Raw genomic sequence first — 17,069 nt, forward strand, 5'->3', positions numbered from 1 at the left:
AGTGACAGTAGACATGTCAGTGATCGTTGGCAGGTCCTTCAGTCTGGACCAGATGTCAGCACTCACTCCTGACTGCCCTGCATCACCGCCAGCGGGTGGGCTAGGAAATATTATCCTTTTCCTTGCAGCCCCAGTTGCGGGAGAAAATGAAGGAGGAGCTGTTGACGGGTCACGTTCCGCTTGAGTTGACAAATTTCTCACCAGCAGGTCTTTGAACCTCTGCAGACTTGTGTATGCCGGAAAGAGAGATACAACGTAGGCTTTAAACCTAGGATCGAGCACGGTGGCCAAAATGAAGTGCTCTGATTTCAACAGATTGACCATCCTTGAATCCTGGCAAAGCAAATGAAAGTTTCCATCCACAAGTCCCACATCCTTTGCGGAATTGCTCCATCTTAGCTCCTCCTTTAATTTCTCCAGCTGCTTCTGCAAAAGCCTCATGAGGGGAATGACATGACTCAAGCTGGCTGTGTCTGAACTGACTTCACGTGTGGCAAGTTCGAAGGGTTGGAGAACCTTGCACAAGACTGAAATCATTTTCCACTGTGCTTGAGTCAGGTGCATTCCCTCTCCTTTGCCTATATCATAGGTGGATGTATAGGCTTGAATGGCCTTTTGCTGCTCCTCCATCCTATGAAGCATATAGTGTTGAATTCTACCTCATTACCACCTCTTGCTTCCGGTGATGGCAGGGCAGGTTCAGGAGTGTTTGATGGCGCTCCAGTGTTCAGCACGTGGTGGCTGAATGCCGAAAGTGGCCCGCAATTTTTTGGGCCACCAACAGCATCTTCTGCACACCCTTGTCATTTTTCAAAAAAATCTGCACCACCAAATTAATTGTATGTGCAAAACATAGGACGTGCTGGAATTTGTCCAGATGTAATGCACGCACAATATTAGTGGCATTGTCCGATATCACAAATCCCCAGGATAATCTAATTGGGGTAAGCCATTGTGCAATGATGTTCCTCAGTTTCCGTAAGAGGTTGTCAGCGGTGTGCCTCTTACGGAAAACGGTGATACATAGCGTAGCCTGCCTAGGAATGAGTTGACGTTTGCGAGATGCTGCTACTGTTGCCGCTGCTGTTGTTGCTGCGGTAGGCCCTACATCTACCCAGTAGGCTGTCACAGTCATATAGTCCTTAGTCTGCCCTATTCCACTTGTCCACATGTCCGTGGTTAAGTGGACAGTGGGTACATCTTTTTTTTAGGACACTGAGGACACTTTTTCTGACGTCTCTGTACATTCTTGGTATCGCCTGCCTAGTGAAGTGGAACCTAGATGGGATTTGATACCAGGGACACAGTACCTCAAACAATTCTCTAAATCCCACTGAACTAATGGCGGATACCAGATGCACCAACATAGCTGTCAAGGCCTCAGTTATCCGCTTTGCAAAACGATGACTGCTGTCATATTTCATATTCCTCACAAAGGACTGTTGGACAGTCAACTGATTAGTTGAAGTAGTACAAGTGGTCTTCCGACTTCCCCTCTGGGATGACGACTGACTCCCAGCAGCAACAACAGCAGTGGCGGCAGCAGGAGTAGGCATATCACTTAAGGATCCTCCGAAGGAATACCGGTTAGGAGAGGACTCCCCAGTCTTGCCAGTGACATGGCCTGCAGGACTACTGACGTTCCTGACTGAGTTCCTGACTGAGGAGGACGTTGACATTGAGGGAGTTGGTGGTGTGTCTTGCAGGAGCTTGGGTACAAGAGGAAGAATGGATTTAGGTGTCAGTGGACTGCTTACGCTCTTACCCAAAGTTTCACAACTTGACTCGGATTTCTGATGAATGCGCAGCAGGTGACGTATAAGGGAGGATGTTCCTAGGTGGTTAACATCCTTACCCCTACTTATTACAGATTGACAGAGGCAACACACAGCTTGACACCTGTTGTCCGGATTTGTGGAGAAATAATTCCACAACGAAAAGGTGGCTTTTTTGGTATTTTGCCCAGGCATCACAATGGGCTACTTCATCCTACAGACAACAGGTGTCTTACCCGGTGCCTGATTTAAAGAACCCACATCACCATCAGAATCCTCATCATCAACTTCCTCCTCAGCGCCAGCAACACCCATCCTCATCCTGGTTTACTTCAACAATGACATCTTCAATTTGAATATCAGAAACTGGACTGTGGGTGCTCCTTATAACTCTTGCAGGGGGCGTGCAAATGGTTGATGGAGCCACCTCTTCCCGTCCAGTGTTGGGAAGGTCAGGCTTCCCAACCGCCGACACACTTGGACTCTCCTTGGGGATTTGTGATACCATCTTAGAGCACACGGTTCTTTTCTGTGCTTTTTCCAGCTTAACTCTTATAATTTTTATAGCGGGAGGATAAGGGCTTCCATCGTCATGTGAAGCTGAAGCACTAATCATGAATATAGGCCAGGGCCTTAGCCGTTCCTTACCACTCCGTGTCGTAAATGGCATATTGACAAGTTTACGTTTCTCCTCAGACCATTTAAATTTATTTTTCTGGGTCTTTTTACTGAACTTTGGCTTTTTGGATTTTACATGCCCTCTACTATCACATTGGGCATCGGCCTTGGCAGACCACGTTGATGGGATTTCATTGTCTATGTCATGACTAGTGGTAGCAGCTTCAGCACTAGGAGGAAGTGGTTTTCGATCTCTCCCTATTTTATCCTCCAAATTTTTGTTCTCCATTATATTTCTGGAGTTATATAACAATATGCGGTACAGGACCTTGTGATTATTTGGATTAAATATTAATAACCACTTTATCTGGAGTAAATAATATACAGCACAGGACAGCACCACTGAACTTATATGGCAGCACCACTGGACTGGATTTATACAGAATTATATGGATTTATATGGAATTATACAGCAGTATCACTGGACATATACGGCAGTATCACTGGACATATATGGCAGGATCAATGGACATATACGGGAGTATCATTGGAGATATATGGCAGTATCACTGGACTGGACTTATACGCCAGTACCACTGGAATTATACGGCAGGATCACTGGACATATACGCAAGTACTACTGGAATTATAAAGCAGAATCACTGGAATTATACGGCAGGATCACTGGATTTATACGGCAGTACTGCCTGACATATACGGCAGTATCACTGGACATATACGGCAGTATCACTGGACTGGACTTATACGCCAGTACCACTGGAATTATACGTCAGGATCACTGGAATTATACGCCAGTACCATTGGAATTATACGGCAGGATCACTGGAATTAAACGGAAGATCACTGGATTTATACGGCTGTACTTCTGGACATATACAGCAGTATCAATGGACATATACAGCAGTATCACTGGACATATACGGCAGTATCACTGGACTGGACTTATACGCCAGTACCACTGGAATTATAAGGCTGGATCACTGGACTTATACACCAGTACCACTGAAATTATATGGCAGGATCACTGGAATTATACGGCAGGATCACTGGAATTATACGACAGTACCGCTGGACATATATGGCAGTATCAATGGACATATACGGCAGTATCACTGGACACATATGGCAGTATCACTGGACTGGATTTATACGCCAGTTCCACTGGAATTACACGGCAGGATCACTGGATTTATAAGCCAGTACTACTAGAATTATACGGCAGGATCACTGGAATTATACAGCAGGATCACTGGATTTATACGGCAGTACCGCTGGACATATACAGCAGTATCAATGAACATATACGCCAGTATCACTGGACATATACGGCAGTATCACTGGACATATACGCCAGTACCACTGGAATTATACGGCAGGATCACTGGACATATACGGCAGTATCACTGGACATATACGGCAGTATCAATGGACATATTCGGCAGTATCACTGGACTGGATTTATACGCCAGTACCACTGGAAATATAATTCAGGATCACTGGACATTTACGCCAGTGCCACTGGAATTATATGGCAGGATCACTGGAATTATACGGCAGGATCACTGAATTTATACGGCAGTACCGCTGGACATATACGGCAGTATCAATGGACATATATGGCAGTATCACTGGACATATACGGCAGTATAACTGGACTGGACTTATACGCCAGTACCACTGGACTTATATGGCAGGATCACTGGGTTTACATGGCAGTACCGCTGGATATATTCGGCAGTATCAGTGGACATATACGGCAGTATCACTGGACATATACAGCAGTATTACTGGACTGGATTTATACGCCAGTACCACTGGAATTATATGGCAGGATCACTGTATTTATACGCCAGTACCACTGGAATTATATGGCAGGATCACTGGAATTATACAGCAGGATCACTGGATTTATACGGCAGTACTGCTGGACATATACGGCAGTATCAATGGACATATACGGCAGTATCACTGGAATTACACGGCAGGATCGCTGGAATTATATGCCAGGACCACTGGAATTATATGGCAGGACCACTGGAATTATATGGCAGGATCACTGGAATTATACGGCAGGATCACTGGATTTATACGGCAGTACCGCTGGACATATACGGCAGTATCAATAAACATATACAGCAGTATCACGGGACATACAGTATATGGCAGTATAACTGGACTGGATTTATACAGCAGTACCGCTGGACATATACGGCAGTATCAAATGACATATATACGGCAGTATCACTGGATTTATACGGCAGTACCACTGGACATATACTGCAGCACAGGGTCACCACCACTGGACTGCTGCAGGACAACACAGCACCACTGCAATGCACTGGACTTATACAGCAGCACCGGACAAATGGAAGCAGAGGACCCCACCACTGTGACTGGACAGATGCAGCACAATGCAGTACCACTGAGGACACTGAGGACAGAGACGCGTCCTCTATCTACACTCTCCAATGCCAGAGTGAAAATGGCGGGGATGCGCGACTCCTTATATGGAATCCAAACCCTGCGAGAATCCGACAGTGGGATGATTACATTTTTACCTCGTTCTGGTTTCCAAATCAGTCGAGATAACCCAAGCCTGACTCGGATCCGGGCTCGTGACGTGAAGTCCGGGGGGGTTCGGTTCTCTGAGAACCGATCCCGCTCATCTCTACTTAATGTACAGATGTGTCCACATACATCTTTGCTGAAGTCTCACCAAACAGCCAATTATGGTTTACCATTTCCTGAGAGACTCTGCTAGCGTTAGGTGTCTTTTTTGACAAAAATGCTTCTTAGTTGCAAAGCGATATGGCTAGGATGCACCAGGAGACTGCGATTCATTTTATTTACCACTTAACTGGCATGGTCAGATTACGGGCGACCATGCCGCCCCACTGTGCCCCCCCCCCCCCCCCCATTTTAGACGAGGAGATCCGCTCTGCAGATATGCATAATATAGTGTTTACATATTAAAAAAAATACTTTATACTTTCTGAAATAAAAATAAATAAACAATGTTACGAATGGTTTTGAAGGGAAAAATGGTCAGTTAAGTCGTTAAATTGATTATTTGATATGCAACACTTGTATATCTGTGTGCGACTAAAGGAGGTCATTCAGACCTGACCACTGTTGTGCGAAGTCGCAAACCGGACAATTATCAATCGACCACGCATGCATACGGATCGTAGTACGCATGCGTGAGGCCAAACAGTGAAAAAATCCAGCAACTTTTTTGATATCTAGCCGTATGCAAGTTGATTGACAGGAAGCCGACATTTGGGGGTGGTAACTGCCCATTTTCTGGGTGTGTCAGGAAACACGCAGGTGTGGCCAAGCGTTTATAGGGAGGGTGTGTGGGCCCTGATCAGCCTGATTCTATCGCACTGTAGGAGTAGATCCTGGGTCATGTACAGACTGGAGAAGTCATTTGATAGTGAGTTGTGAACAGATTTGCAGCTGACCGGGCGAACAACAAGATTTTCGCAAGGCGTACGCAGACTTGAACAGGTTGAGCTTTCACTCTGTCTGGGCGGTGGATATCTGATCGCAAACCCCTGCAAATTAGCAGAGGAGCGATGAGGTGTGAATAACCCCCTAAGTCTCGGACTCAAAATGCTACAGACACAAAGTGCTATGAAGCAACGGCTGTGACTTCTGCAAGTTCTGTTGTGCTTCATATACCGACTACTGTATGTCGTACACAGATATACTGTACACTTGTCACATATCAAATTAATCAGCACAGTCTCCTGGTGCATTCTTGTTGCATCCCGTTGTGACTAACAAGCAATGTAGACACACACAAAAAAATGCGGAGCTAGCAACGTTGCACAAGACCTGTCAGCTCACTCACGCCACGCATCTCACGCTGTGTGGCGTATTGATGCTAGATGTATTAGTAAAGACAAAAAACTTTGCACAATAATATGATCATACTCTAGATACAGAGTTCAATGTATTAGGATACATCTGTATGATTATAAAGCAGCATTCATGTACTTGCTGAAAACTGGAAGCCAATCTAAATCTGCCTTATACTATTTAAATCTGCTCTGGATTATAGTATGTTGCCAGATAATCAATCTATCTGTACTTCAGCATTCCTGTGGCCAGGTAAGGATTGGGATCGAAAAAACCAGCCCAGGAAATTTATGGAAGCAGCCCTAATAGGGGTGGGGTCTGTTGAGGGTGTGGAGTCTGCCAACACGCCCATTACTAAGCCAACCATCTGTAACGGCCCAGGAACGTGCAAAACATCTAATACACATCTTGGTGCGTGCGTCTGACTCTGAACAGCAACTCTTTGCGAACACCACATGGGACACATACATGTGCATGCACAGACTAAACACAGTGCACAAGAAAAAAAAAATATTGGACCCGACAGGAAAAAAAAAAACCCCAAACTTGATTTGGACACTACAAAAGTGTTGCAAGTGGGGGAGGAGAGGGGGGGGGGTTGACAATGCTGGGCTGTGTAGCATACAGGACAATCTTCACCAGAGCTGTACAGTAACTACACATTTTGGCACCCGTTCGGCAGAAAGTGAATTGGTGATCCCCCTCCCACAATCCAAAGCATGGACAGTGTGCACCGCAAAAAATTAGGGATGTGGCTTCGTGGGGAAGGGGCATGGTCACATAATAGTGCCAATTTACATTCACCACACAGTAGTGACGCTTATACACAATGCACCAGGTAGAACCTCCTATACACACTGTGCCAGGGAGAGCACATGATTCACTTTGCACCAGGCAGAGCACATTGCACATTGCACCAGGTAAAGCACATTATACACACTGCACCAGGTAAAGCACATTACACACTTTGTGCCAAGCAGAGCACATTATACACATTGCACCAGGTAAAGCACGTTATACACATTGCACCAGGTAGAGCATGTTATACACATTGCATCATGTAGAGCATATTATATTCTTTGCGCCAGGCAGAGCACATTATACACATTGCACCAGGTAGAGCATGTTATACACAGTGCATCATGTAGAGCACGTTATATACTTTGCGCCAGGCAGAGCACATTATACACATTGCACCAGGTAGAGCACGTAATACACTTTGTGCTAGGCAGAGCACGTTATACACACTGCACCAGGTAAAGCAGGTTATACACATTGCACCAGGTAGAGCATGTTATACACATTGCACCAGGTAGAGCTCGTTATACACTTTGCGCCAGGTAGAGTATGTTATATACATTGCACCAGGTAGAGTACGTTATACACTTTGTGCCAGGTAGAGCACTTAGACACATTGCAGCCACCACCTCAGACCCCCAGTCCCCCCCCCCCCCCAGATGCTGAAGGAACCCCCACAGCAAGTCCAGTCACCACCCGCTTGTTACTGCCACTCACCAGACCTGCATAATAATTTGTATGTATGAGTCCGGTGAGTGCTGCCACTAACAAATTGCCTATAATATATATACATATATATATATATATATATATATGCAGTAATCAGGCAATTCATACTGTACACAGGCTGTGGTGTTTACAGTACTTACTGGTTGAGCGGCAGTCAGAATTGCCTGGCTGCAGCCCATGTAGTAGAGGCGCTACCATGTAGCTGGGGTTGGAGGAATACTCAGGGCTGCCTGGAGGTGGTCTTGGAGTTGGAGCCATCAGTGGTGATGGCCCAGCCCTATAAAGGCTTATGGGGGGGGCTGCTGTTTCTGCACATGTGCAGCAGCTCCCCTGGCGGCCATCTTTTCTCTAGCTTTAAGTGAACGCTGCCGCGATCGGAGCCGAGCCAGATATCAGTGGCATACAATTATTATTACCAGTTATTTATATAGTTATTTATATAGCACACACATTTTTTTTGACGATTTTTCCAAAGCAATAGGATAATCAATATTTAATAGAATACAGGCATTTTAAAAATACATATATATATATATATATATATATATATACTGCTCAAAAAAATAAAGGGAACACCTAAACAGCACATCCTAGATCTGAATGAATGAAATATTCTTATTAAATACTTTGTTCTTTACATAGTTGAATGTGCTGACAACAAAATCACACAAAAATTATCAATGGGAATCAAATTTATTAACCCATGGAGGTCTGGATTTGGAGTCACACTCAAAATTAAAGTGGAAAAACACACTACAGGCTGATCCAACTTTGATGTAATGTCCTTAAAACAAGTCAAAATGAGGCTCAGTAGTGTGTGTGGCCTCCACGTGCCTGTATGACCTCCCTACAATGCCTGGGCATGCTCCTGATGAGGTGGCGGATGGTTTCCTGAGGGGTCTCCTCCCAGACCTTGTCTAAAGCATCCGCCAACTCCTGGACAGTCTGTGGTGCAACGTGGCGTTGGTGGATGGAGCGAGACATGATGTCCCAGATGTGCTCAATTGGATTCAGGTCTGGGGAACGGGCGGGCCAGTCCATAGCATCAATGCCTTCATCTTGCAGGAACTGCTGACACACTCCAGCCACATGAGGTCTATCATTGTCTTGCATTAGGAGGAACCAAGGGCCAACCGCACCAGCATATGATCTCACAAGGGGTCTGAGGATCTCATCTCGGTACCTAATGGCAGTCAGGCTACTGCTGGCAAGCACATGGAGGGCTGTGCGGCCCCCAAAGAAATGCCACCCCACACCATTACTGACCCACTGCCAAACCGGTCATGCTGGAGGATGTTGCAGGCAGCAGAACGTTCTCCTTGGCGTCTCCAGACTCTGTCACGTCTGTCACATGTGCTCAGTGAGAACCTGCTTTCATCTGTGAAGAGCACAGGGCGCCAGTGGCGATTTTGCCAATCTTGGTGTTCTCTGGCAAATGCCAAACGTCCTGCACAGTGTTGAGCTGTAAGCACAACCCCCACCTGTGGACGTCGGGCCCTCATACCACCCTCATGGAGTCTGTTTCTGATTTGTGGTTTGCTGGAGGTCATTTTGCAGGGCTCTGGCAGTGCTCCTCCTGTTCCTCCTTGCTCAAAGGCGGAGGTAGCGGTCCTGCTGCTGGGTTGTTGCCCTCCTATGGCCTCCTCCACGTCTCCTGATGTACTGGCCTGTCTCCTGGTAGCGCCTCCATGCTCTGGACACTATGCTGACAGACACAGCAAACCTTCTCGCCACAGCTCGCATTGATGTGCCATCCTGGATGAGCTGCACTACCTGAGCCACTTGTGTGGGTTGTAGACTCCGTCTCATACCACCACCAGAGTGAAAGCACCGCCAGCTTTCAAAAGTGACCAAAACATCAGCCAGAAAGCATAGGAGCTGAGAAGTGGTCTGTGGTCACCACCTGCAGAACAACTCCTTTATTAGGGGTGTCTTGCTAATTGCCTATAATTTCCACCTGTTGTCTATTCCATTTGCACAACAGCATGTGAAATTGATTGTCAATCAGTGTTGCTTCCTAAGTGGACAGTTTGATTTCACAGAAGTGTGACTGACTTGGAGTTATGTTGTGTTGTTTAAGTGTTCCCTTTATTTTTTTGAGCAGTGTATATATTGTTCCAACTTAAAAAGGAGAGTTATAGTAAATTTACCTTTGTTGTCTCCTTTTAAGCAGGGTACATTGGGTGCCACAGGAAAAACATTGGGGTGTAGAGTGGATCTTAATCCAGAGGTACCAACAGGCTAAAACTTTAGCTGTAACAGGATGCATTGGGGCCTCCTCTATAACCCCGCCTCCAGGCACTGAGAGCTGATTTTTTAAACCAGTCCAATGCAGGCAAGAGAGATGGCAGATGTTAGTCACATAGAACCACGTTCTCACAACAGGAGAAGGTACCAGCGGCTAATGCCATACAACCCAAAGAAGCTAGGTGTGTCAGGGTGGGTGCCCTGCTGAACCCAATTTACATCGCAGAAAGAGACTAGTGTACTCTACCATGTCGATGGTCGACACCATCCAGCCAAGTGCTTGCATTGCAGAGTGTATTGACACTCTAGGGCGAAGAAGGAAGCATCTTATCCTGTACTGAAGTTTCAGGACTTTGTCTGGAGACAGAAACAGTCTTTGACTGTGCGTGTCCAAGAGTGCCCTTAGGTGCAACATGCTCTGAGCTGAGACCAGCGAGTACTTCTTCCAATTTAATAGCCACCTATGGGCTTGCAGGAAAGTCACTGTCAGCTGCAGATGACTGACGAGGACTTCATGGGAATTTGCCAGAATCAGCAGGATGTCCAGGTATGGAGATGGGCTGTCATCACGGGCATGACCTTGGTGAAGATACGAGGAGCCGTAGCCAGTCCAAATGGCAGAGCCTGGAATTGGTAGTGAAGTTTGCCAATAGCAAACCACAGGAACTTCTGATGCGACATGGCAATAGAAATATGCAGATATTCATATGGTATACCACATAGTCTCTGGGTTCCATAGCTAGCACAACTGAGCGCAACGTTTCCATACGAAACCTGGACACACTCACAAACCTATTCAGAGATTTGAGCTTGAGTATAGGCCGGAAGGACCCATTGGGTTTCGGGACCAGAAACAGGGTCGAGTAGCTTTGTGCAAAATTCCAAGCACGCGGTCACGATCAAACTAGACTTGAAATGGTGAAAGAAGAGGTTAATAAGATTCCAAGAATGGATTTATTAAAGACAATGCAGAAAAAAAGAGAGAAGGGGAAAGTCAGGGAACCACAAATGGGCCTTCATCACTACTTACAAAACACAACACAAATTGATTGAACATTCCATTGGTAAAAATTGGAACATTTTGAAACAGGACCCAGTTATAGCCAAGTTATTACCGGAAAGACCAGAATTTATCTATAGACGGGCACCTAATATTGGTTTGAACTTAGTGAGAAGCGCCAAGCCATCAGTAAAACCATCAGCAGGGATTAAGACTAAAGGCTTCTTCAGGTGTGGTTCATGTGTAGGATGTAAGGCGATCAAAGCCAACAGCACTGGCAAAATCCCTCAAGTCATAATTAATAATAACAACACATGGGAAAGCAATGAATTTATTACATGCCATACAATTTTTTATTTATTTATAGAATTGAATGTACAGTATGTGTGGCCTATCCTACATAGGTAGAACATCAAGACCTCTGAAAGGTCGTATCGGGGAACATCTCAGAAACATTAGAAATGGCTTGGAAAGCCATGCATTGTCAGATCATTTTCGTAAGTGTCATGAATGTTCCCCTTCAGCCATAAAATATTTCATTGGTATCCAGTGGGTCAAAGGACATTGGAGGAAAAGAGATATGGGGTCCCAATTAGCAAAGGCAGAAATGAAAAAAAAATTATGAGTTTGGAACCCTTAAGCCGGGCGGTTTGAATACCGAATTTGAGGTTAAGTGGTTCCTCTGATTTCCTCTCTCCCTATCTTCTAATGCCAACATATTTTTCTGTATCTTATATGATGTGGTGATGGAGCGGTGAGGGGAATGTTCTTATTTTTTATAATATCCAATTCCAGTATTCCTGCATAAAAATTGTCTGTTGGTTCCTTCAGTGAGGTGACAGTGGTGACAGGCAGAGTGGACGACACCGCAAGATGAGTGACGGGTGACCGGCGGTGGAGTCTCCCATGTGTGACATACCTTTGCAGGGAGAGGATAGCGAGCCAAGGCCCATTTAGGCAGAGGGAATTTCTTCCCTGGATTAGATCAGGGTTCCCGCCTGATGTCCACGAGATGATCAGAATGAGGTAATATAGTTTTAACGACCTTCTGCTGTTTAAACTTATCAGTAGTGGAATCCTCATCATCAGTGATTTGTAGGATATGCTTAAAAGCAACCACCAAGGCAGGGACATCAATTTGCAAGGGAAAATCCTCATCAGTAACACAGGATTCAATACCTGACAGGACCGTATGCTCCCCCTCCTCTACAGATGAAACATGTGAGAGATTCGTGGATTGTGAGGAGGAAGCAGCCCACTTAGAGGACCCAGGGACATTTGAGTTACCTGAGGTACATTTCTGTCTACCCAGAGACTGATTTAATTGCTGTAGTTGGTTAGCCAGATTTTCCACCAAAGGCGGATTAACCATAGGGACAATTTGTGGTGGTAGTGGCACCAATGGTGCCATAGTGGGCGCTAGGTGTCCACCAGGGTACCCAGTAGGGTGGTGAACACAGCCCAGGGTGGCTCCTGTGTAGATGCAGGAACTGTGGACTGACAGGGAGGTGCACGGCAAGTAATACACAGACCATCATACAACACTTCCCCCTCTGGTAAATCCTTATAGCATGTTCTGCATGATGCAGGAGCTTCGACTGATTTACTGCCCTTTCTGTCAGACATTATGAGATGAATGCAACAATATTACTATTTAGTGCGATAAAGCCAGACAAAAAACAATACCTGCGTATAGAATCCGGTATTATGTGACTGTAACACAGAAGAATATTCATATTTGATAAATACTGTGTAATACTATATTCCAAGACCCAAACGCACCTAGCCCAGGGTACAGAATATAGTGACAGTTATATCTGGGAAACACAGAGAGTGAAACCACACAGCAGATACAAGCACACAGTCACAGGCAATGCAGAAGTTATTATTACAATAAAACTGCACTGGACTAGTATATATATATATATATATATATATACACAGCGCGGTCAGTGACCAGAGGATATATTAGTATACTTGTACAATAAAGGTACACTCTTTCTCAACTAATGCTGTCTGTACCCAGACATGTAGGATACTTAAGTGTTTGTAAAGTCTCAGCGCTGTATACAGGCGGCTTTACAAGGGACACCTTGCCCTGCAATCCCGTAGACCAGCAGCAGCTATGCTCAGAAGATGGCGCTCAGCGTCTCAGTCAGGGAGAGAGGGAAAGTGTGAGGCAGTTCCAGGGTGGGAAATCTGCAAGGAGATGGAGCCCTGGGCTGGGGGAGGGGCTACAGGTCAAGTGCCGCCTCCCCTATGCTGGACTTCCACCCCAGGTACTAGTGAGCCTCATTAAACGGGGCGTTAGTACACCCGACCTGTGCTCTATTGCCCTGTGGTAAAGTGGGGTCCCTGCACAGTAACAGTGTCCATGACAGTGCTGCGACCCATCTCCCTAGGTCATGGTCAGAATGCAATTTAAAGGCTGGTTCCGAGGGTAACTGAGGCCTGTGCTGAATTTTCAGGTTTGGCAGGTCCTGGGTGGTAAGGTCTGGGTTCTGATTTGTCTTTATTAGGGATCACATTCCAGCTTCCCAGTCCTAGTTTCTTGGAAGTGCTTAATTTATTGGATTCCAGTCAGGATACAGTCTGCTGAGTCTCAAGGTCAGATCTCTGCATTCCTAGAAGCAGGTTCCAGCTCTGCGGTTTCAGAGTTTCATGTCTGGAGCTGAGTTCCTCTCATAGGTTCCATTATTTGCCTAGTGGTTTCAAGTTATCTGGTTTAACACCTATTGTAGCCCAGGGCCACCCCCACTTGTTGGACCACTTTGGCCTGTGAACAGAAGTCCATTTCAACCTTCTAGGCTTTACTACTTCTTGTCAATCTAGTGCAAGGGTGCTGCCTTGGATCAGAACCCCACACCATGACAATCTTCACTTGTGAGGGAACAGAGCCAGCCAGGGCATGTGCAAATCTGTTTCATTGTGTTAACTTACTACTGTATTTATTATAGTTGATAAAAATGTTTTGCTTAATCAAAAGTTGTTATAAAATACATTTAGTGGACACTTTATTAGATACACATTCCTAGTTCCCTAGAACCCAAATAACATAATGAAAAGCAATAAAATTAAATAAGACTCTGACACTAGTATGAATGTGCAAAATTAGCCAAAGTGAATGGTTTCAAACATCAATCTACTACAGTATATAAAAGCGAAAATCAGTCCTTCTGTCTTTCTATACAAATCCAGTTAACAATCGAAGATTATGAAATTTTACATACGAGCGTATTAAAACACGGCAGAGGCAACTAAAACAATTAAAAATCCCTAGCACCCCTGGGGGGGGGGGGGGGCAGGAGAAAGCATAACTCCGGAATTGCTTGAGCAATTTACACCAAACTTGGTACACATATGCCTTCCAATCTGGAGACAAACACAGTGTGGGGGGGGGGGGGGGAACACCCCCTAGGGGTGAGGCAGCAGCACTGAGTATTTCAGCAGACGGCATAACTCTGGAATGTCTGCAGCAATTTACAACAAACTTGCTGCACATATGACTTTCACTGTGGAAACAAACACTGTGGGGGTCACCCCTAGGAGTGGGACAGCAGCACAGAGTATGTCAGCAGACAGCATAACTATGGAAGGCCTGGAGCCATTTACACCAAACTTGGTACACATCTGACTTACAATCTGGGAACAAACTCTGTGGGGGTTAGACACCCTTAGCACCCCTAGGGGTGTGACAGCAGCACAGGGTATTTCCGGAGACAGCATAATTCCCGAATGCCTGGACCAATTTACAACAAACTTGGTACACATATGACTTACAAGCTGGGAACAAACACTGTGGGGGTAGGACATCCCTAGCTCCCCTAGGGGTGATGCAGCAGCACAGTTTTTCAGCAGACAGCATAATTCTGGAATGCCTGGAGCAATTTACACCAAACTTGCTACATATATGACTTACACTCTGGGAACAAACACTGTAGGGGTAACACACCACTAGCATCCCTAGGGGTGGGCCAGCAGCACACACTATATCAGGACATGCATGATATGTCATTGATGACAGGGCTGCATGTGACGGGCCAGTGACATGATGTAAGGACGGGAAGGCAGGTAGCACAAACCCACACACTGAGAGTTATATAGTGGAAGTAGCATGGTCCCCCAGCAGCACTGAGTATATCAGGAGATACATAATGTACTGCGCTATATAAGAAACTGTCAAAAAATTGATAATTTCACCAAGGCACTGACATGATGGGAGGAGGGGAATGAAGGCAGCAGGAAGCCACAGACTGAGAGTTGTATAGTGGGAAGAGCAGGGTCCCTTGGGGGACCAAAAAGGGGTCCGGACATTTCACAAAGTGCGTCAGGGAAGCAAGATATGCCTATATACTAGATCTCCAACCAACGTAAATAAACGAACAACTATCATTCTAACTTACCATCCTCATCCCGTAGCAAAGCACGGGTATTCAGCTATCTACAATGTTATTTATACTGTGTGTTTAATATTGACATTTATTTTTGTAAACAGACATTCTTAAAATCCCGGGCAACTCCGGGTACTACAGCTAGTATAAAATAAAATGTATGAAATCACTTCTCTTTCAATTCAGGGACATGGTTCTTTTCTTCATTTGCAGATGTCTCGTCTTTACACTTGAAATCAGTGTTCTCATATATTCCTCAGTGAATATTAAAATGGAAAATACATTTCTACGAGATAGTGTAACAAGTTCAAATATATTCACATTTATTCATATAATTCCATAAATATAAACTCCATAAATATGAAAAACAATTGCTTAAAAAAGGTAACCAAATCAGGCTTTATCAGATGTTTGTTTCATAGAGGTATGTTAGTTAAAATAAGATTTTACTTACCGGTAAATCTATTTCTCGTAGTCCGTACAGGATGCTGGGACTCCGTAAGGACCATGGGGAATAGACGGGCTCCGCAGGAGATAGGGCACTTTAAGAAAGCTTTGGACTCTGGGTGTGCACTGGCTCCTCCCTCTATGCCCCTCCTCCAGACCTCAGTTAGGGAAACTGTGCCCAGAGGAGATGGACAGTACGAGGAAGGATTTTTGTAAATCTAAGGGCGAGATCCATACCAGCCACACCAATCACACCGTATAACTTGTGATAAACTTACCCAGTTAACAGTATGAACAACAACATAGCCACGGTTCCACCGAAAAACTATAACATAACCCTTATGTAAGCAATAACTACATACAAGTCTTGCAGAAGAAGTCCGCACTTGGGACGGGCGCCCAGCATCCTCTATGGACTACGTGAAATAGATTTACAGGTAAGTAAAATCTTAATTTCTCTAACGTCCTTGAGGATGCTGGGACTCCGTAAGGACCATGGGGATTATACCAAAGCTCCCAAACGGGAGAGTGCGGATGACTCTGCAGCACCGATTGAGCAAACAGGAGGTTCTCCTCAGCCAGGGTATCAAACTTGTAGAACTTTGCAAAGGTGTTTGTCCCTGACCAAGTAGCTGCTCGGCACAACTGTAATGCCGAGACCCCTCGGGCAGCCGCCCAAGAAGAGCCCACTTTCCTAGTGGAGTGGGCCTTAACCGATTTCGGTAACGGCAATCCTGCCGTAGAATGCGCCTGCTGAATCGTGTTACAGATCCAGCGAGCAAGAGTCTGCTTTGAAGCAGGAGCGCCAACCTTGTTGGCCGCATACAGAACGAACAAAGCTTCAGTCTTCCTGATTCTAGCCGTTCTGGTCACATAAATCTTCAAAGCCCTGACTACAACAGGGACTCGGAATCCTCCAAGTCCCGTGTAGCCACAGGCACGACAATAGGTTGGTTCACATGAAAAGATGAGACCACTTTTGGCAGAAAGTGAGGGCGAGTCCTCAACTCTGCCCTATCCACGTGAAAAACCAAGTATGGGCTTTTATGTGATAAAGCCGCCAATTCGGAAACACGTCTTGCCGAAGCTAACGCCAACAACATGACCACTTTCCACATGAGGTATTTCAACTCCACAGTTTTGAGTGGTTCAAACCAAGGTGACTTGAGGAAACGTAAC

Source organism: Pseudophryne corroboree, chromosome 5, assembly GCF_028390025.1.
Source record: "Pseudophryne corroboree isolate aPseCor3 chromosome 5, aPseCor3.hap2, whole genome shotgun sequence".
Taxonomy (NCBI): domain Eukaryota; kingdom Metazoa; phylum Chordata; class Amphibia; order Anura; family Myobatrachidae; genus Pseudophryne; species Pseudophryne corroboree.